Source organism: Terrapene carolina, unplaced genomic scaffold, assembly GCF_002925995.2.
Source record: "Terrapene carolina triunguis isolate 2854851 unplaced genomic scaffold, T_m_triunguis-2.0 Scaffold58, whole genome shotgun sequence".
NCBI lineage: Eukaryota > Metazoa > Chordata > Testudines > Emydidae > Terrapene > Terrapene triunguis.
Window position 1 is genome coordinate 5,750,139 of NW_020664409.1, and position 5,904 is coordinate 5,756,042.

A 5,904-nucleotide genomic window follows, 5' to 3' on the forward strand; every position below is an offset into this window, starting at 1 on the left:
GCCCTGCACTCCCGTGGCGCTTCTTTAGTGCCTGCTGCGCTCCGACCGGCCGCCGGCGCGGGCACCCCCCCATATATGCGCTCCGCCTCCCCGCCTCCGCCGCCGACCGGCAACAGCCGGCCAATCACAACGCGTCTCTCATCGCTGCAGACAGTCGCTCTCGCCAATCAGAGTGAGGTTCTCTTGCGACCGCGGTGGCACGGCGGCGGTTTGTTATTGCTGCTCCCTGCTGGGCCACAGAGGGGTGGGGCTTGCTGCGCCCTACGGGGCTCTACCCCACGAGGGAGGGGAAGGAGCTGCCTGGCCCCGCCAATGACAGGCCCTTGAGGTTCTGAGTCTGCACACAGCCAGGCTGTCCTAAACCTCTTCAAAGAGGGAGCAGCCACGCTGAGGCTTGGGCTGCACTTAAACATTGTAGCCGGTTGTATTAGAAGTTTACTCACACCTCTGTTAACCCAGCTGTGCCACCAACCCTCTCGTGTGGATGCAGCTGTCTCAATGGATGTGAGCGTCTCTCGCCAGAGTGAATGTTGCTCTGGGTGGTGGCCTTCCTACATGGACAGAAACCCCCTTCTGGCAGTGTAGGCTGCCTCTACCCTACCTGGCTGTGCCGACACAGCTGGGCTGGCATAGGGTCTGTAGCATAGAGGTAGCCTAAAAGCTTGTCTTCCTGTGAAGTTGCTCTGGAATAGCTAGTTGTGAATAACAGCCTGTGTGGACACTTCTATTCTGGAATAAGAGGGACTTTTCCCCAATTAGTCCAATCCGCTTTAGAGTTCAGTCTGGAGTCTCTGCTGGTGGGTCTGGGAATGTATCTGAACTGGAGGTAGGTGTCTGGCCACAGCCATGCTGTGTAAAGTGACCAGGCTGGATTTGGTGGCAGGCCCGGTGAGAGAACTTTTGGGCTGTAGTACATCATGTTTGCTGTGACCAAATCCCCTCTCATTTCACTTTATTTACTCAGATGCTACTACATTTGGGTGATCCTCTGAGCTTGGGGCCCTAGTACAATTGTTTCCCCTTCCCTCCTGTCAGCACTGCGTGGTAGTGATAGAGGAGGTTGAGGCAAAAGCCAACGGCAAGGACTGTCTCAGAATTATTCATTTAAGAGTACAATATACAATTATGAAAATGTATTTTGGTATCTTATTTCTAGGCTAAAATGACTCATCTGAGTCTGTGAGTGGAAAACAATTTGAAATACCAATATTAAGATTAACACTATTATTTCTGCTATGTCCACCTTTGTTCCTGATTATCCCATTTGTTGCACAGTGCACAAGGCACAGGAGATGGGGCAAACTGTGTGCAAAAGTGGCCACAGACTAAAGTTCACCAACCTCCATCCACTGTGATGCTGCATCTGGGCACAAAGGATAATGGGCTGTTCTCTTTGCATACAGAACTCAGTAGATATGAACTATTGTAATAGACAGTGTGGGCTGGCCAGAGGAAAAACACCTGCACTAGATAATTACCTAAAAGTATGCATTTGACAAAGGCACAGAACATGTGTGAAGTAAAATAGTCTCTAGCTCAGTGGCGGGCAATCTGCGGCCAGTCAGGGTAATCCACTGGCGGGCTGCAAGACAGTTTGTTTACATTGACCGTCCACAGGCATGGCTGCAGTTTGCTGTTCCTGGCTAATGGGAGCTACGGGAAGTAGCACGGGCCACAGGGATGTACTGCAGCACCCATTGGCCGGGAACAGCGAAGCGTGGCCACTGGGAGCTGCTAGCGGCTGTGCCTGTGGACAGTCAATGTAAACAAACTATCTCACAGCCTACCAGCAGATTTCCCTGACGGGCCATGTGCGGCCCGTGGGCCGCAGGTTGCCTACCACTGCTCTAGCTGCTCTAACCTATGTAGGGAGTAATATAAGCCAGTATGAAAGTAAAGGAACACATCAGCAGACAGGGGAGGTCCCAGAAAGAGGTAGCAATCCAGGTGAATAATAGACAGCACAGAGTGAATAGGAACAGGCAGTCTCACAAGAATAAAAGTTGAGAGGGAAAAATGGGGTTCTGGAAAAAAATCTTGAGAATAAAAGGAAAAAGAGTAGAGAACTAACTAGTGGAATGTCACCACATGGATGGACATTAATGTTCTTGCTGCAGTTTACTCTGCATGGCTCATCTGCTTCTGTCTATCTGGGTATTTGTTTTGCATCCATCAGCATAGTGTCTGACCACTATTATTAATTTGTATTTCAGTAACTCCTGGATGCCACCCTGGAAAGGTCCCCATTGTGTTAGGCACTGTACAAATGGAGTAATACACAATCCCTGCCATGAAAAGTTTAAATATATAAGACACATGCAGGGTGAGGGAAAGGAATACAAAATGCAAGTGGAGTGAACAGGCTTGCAAACTACATGTTAGTTCCAGGATTAATTTTTTTAAAATTCTTTAGGAGGAGCTTTGCTTGTATTCGCCATCCTTTCTTCACAGACAGTTTAGGTGGATGCTTGGGCTAAGATTTTTTTCCCCAGGTATTTATACTTCACCATCAGTGTAGTTTCAATAATTTCTGTATCTAACCAAAGTATTCTTGGAATTGTTATTGAGGTAAAGCTTACCCAGGAACATAAGAGCTACCAGTGTGAAGCAGACCAGCAGTCCATTTAATCAGATATCCTCTCTGACAATGGTCAGAGGAAGGTGCAAGAAACCCCTACCTGAGAAGTATGAGAACCTGCCATCAAGAGAACTTTATTCCTAACACTGGGCAGTTAATATTTGTTTATACCTAGGGCCCTACCAAATTTACGGCCATGAAAAACACATCATGGACCACGAAATCTGGTCTTTTGTGTGCTTTTACCCTATAGTATACAGATTTCATGGGGGAGACCAGCGTTTCTCAAATCGGGGGTCCTGACCCAAAAGGGAGTTGCAGAGGGGTTACAAGGTTATTTTAGGGGGCCCGCAGTATTGCCACCCTTATTTCTGCGCTGCCTTCAGAGCTGGGTGGCAAGAAAGCAGAGGCTGGTGGCCGGGCGCCCAGCTCTGAAGGCAGCATCCTGCCAGCAGCAGCACAGAAGTAAGTGTGACAATACCATACCATGCCACCCTTACTTCTGCGCTGCTGCCTTCAGAGCTGGGCAGCCAGAGAGTGGCAGCTGCTAACTGAGGGCCCAGCTCTGCAGGCAGCAGTGGAGATGTAAGGGTGGCAATACCATACCATGCCATCCTTACTTCTGCGCTGCTGCTGGTAGTGGCTCTGCCTTCAGAGCTGGGCTCATGGCCAGCAACTGCCGCTCTCCAGCTGGCTGCCCAGATCTGAAGGCAGCGCCACCGCCAGCAGCAGTGCAGAAGTAAGCGTAGCAGAACCGCAACCCCCCCTACAATAAACTTGTGATTCCCCCCCCCAACTCCTTTTTTGGGTCAGGAGGACCCCTACAACACAGTGAAATTTCAGATTTAAATAGCTGAAATCATGAAATTTACAGTTTTTAAAATCCTATGACTATGAAATTGACCAAAATGGACCATGAATTTGGTAGGGCCCTATTTATATCTGAAGCATAAGAGTTTATTATTATTTGTATTATGGTTACACATAGCGATCCTAATCTTGTCTCAGGGGCATATGGTGGTAGGTACTGTACACATACAAAACAAAAAAACAAAACAAAAAGATCCTTGCCCCAAAGAGCTTACAATCTCTGTAAATATTTATATCCCTTACTGGGGGTTTTTCCTCCCTTTCTTTTAACCTTATTTTATGTACATAACAGCTCCAATACATTAATGTCTAATCCTTTCTAATCCTTTTCTTAAGCATGCTAAGCTCTTGGCCTCAGTAATATCATATAGCAATAGCATGCATAGGTTAATTAAGCATTGTTAAAAAAACCAAGCATTTCTTTATATGTTTATCATTTCCATACTGCCGGCAAAGAAATAAATTTCATTTCATAATCTTTTCTAGGAGTTTTACACATATACTGAGCAAGATGGAGTGTAGAATTGAGCTACACCTCACAAGAGAGAGCTCTCATGGCAGAGATGCAACTGCCTGTTACAACTCTCTGGGATCTTTCTGAGAGGACTCACTAGATTCTGTTCATTGTGACTGCACTCTCCTGCCAGCTCTCTTAGGTGAATCAGCAGCACTCCATGATTTATGGTGTCAACCATTGTTGACTAATCTAGCAGGATGAGCATAGACCCCTTGTCTATGGCAAGAGCAGATCGTTCACCAGCATCAATAGTATTATTGAAGTGCTGTCACAGGCCTGAAGTATGATGATGGGTCTGGGATGGTGGCAGAAGTCAGCCTTTGCTATCTTTTCAATCTACCCTCAGGTGTAATTAAGGTCCTTTACATGGCGTGATGATTTGAATTTCCTTGCCTAACCCCGTAACAACCAAACTTCTCGCACTCTAGTCACCATGTAAGAACTAAGATGTGCCATTGGCACATCCCCAATCTCATACCTCCTGCTTCATAGGCCAGGTACTAGTGAAATTGCTTCATTATCTGTCACTGAGCATGTACCATGGTGAAACCCAAACCTGTTCTTCTCCAACATCCCTTCTGGAACTGCTTGCTACCTGTAGCAGTCAAATTCAAAATACCTTTATTGCTATGACAAACTATACAAGTGTTGCCAAAGGTCCTGGAGTGTCTGTCAGCTAAAACATCTGCCCAGCTTGGGGTTTTAGAGTGTATAAGAGTAAATTCCTGGTGCTCGCTAATATTTGTCTGTATTGTCCATTCCTGATTTGGTGGCAGTCACACAAGAGACATGAGCAGAACAATTCCTGAGCTGTTGTGCTATCCTAGCTATTGGTGGGGGATGGTGCTCTACAAAGGCTGCCAAGCAGGCTCCGGTAATCACAGACACCTTGTCAATTTCTGCATCTCTGTAATAAACAGAAACATTCCCTTTGATGGGCAGGTTGAGTACCAACTGGCTCCTACCTACACTGGTTATACATGATGCAATTTACGATCCATTTGGGGAGGATAATCACATGCATGTGACATACAATGTTTTTTGCATAGTTGTGTGGGTTTTTTTTTTAATTGTCCACTGATCAGAACAATGAAGGCCTCTGTATTGTGCTTCCCCCTCTCTTATCCTATATTTTTTTCTCTCTCTCTCTCCCACTCTGTGTCTCCTGTTCTTATTCCTTGCTCTCTCACTTTCTCAATTTGGCAATGCTTTTAAAGTGCATCGAGATCCTTAAAAGAAAGGCACTACAGAAGTACACTGTACCATCATTATTACTTTAACTCTCCTTTCTTTTGCTCCTCTTTATTTCCTGTATCTGTCTCTTCTTATTCTGGGTCAAACTACCAGCAGCAGCCAAGGATTAACACTGCTACAGAAATAGACTTTACCACCAGATGTGACATGGAATGAAACTGACTGGGATCACATGATTCCAGTCAATTCCTTTTGGCAGCTTCTGCTTGGGTAAAACGCCTTTGTGTGTGAGAACAGTCATAGTGCATGGTGTTTCTCAGAATTGTCTTGATTGCTGGTCATGTTGCTGGTGCACGTCACTCATGTGGAAAGTGGTGTATGAATTGAGACACATGGAGGGAGGCTTAGAATTAGAAGCTAGTCCAACACAGAATCATAGAAATGTAGGGCTGAAAGGGTCTTTGAGAAGTTATCAAGTTCAGTCCCCTGCACTGAGGTAGGACCAAGTAAACCTAGACCATTCCTGACAGGTGCTTGTCCAGCCTGTTCTTAAAAACTGCCAGTGACAGTGATTCCACAACCTCCCTTGGAAGACTATTCCAAAGCCTAACTAGCCTTATAGGTAGAAAGTTTTTCCTAACATCCAACCTAAATCTCCCTTGCCACAGATTAAGCCCAATACTTCTTGTCCTACCTTCAGTGGATGTGGAGAACAATCGATCACAGTCCTCTTTATAAGAGCCCT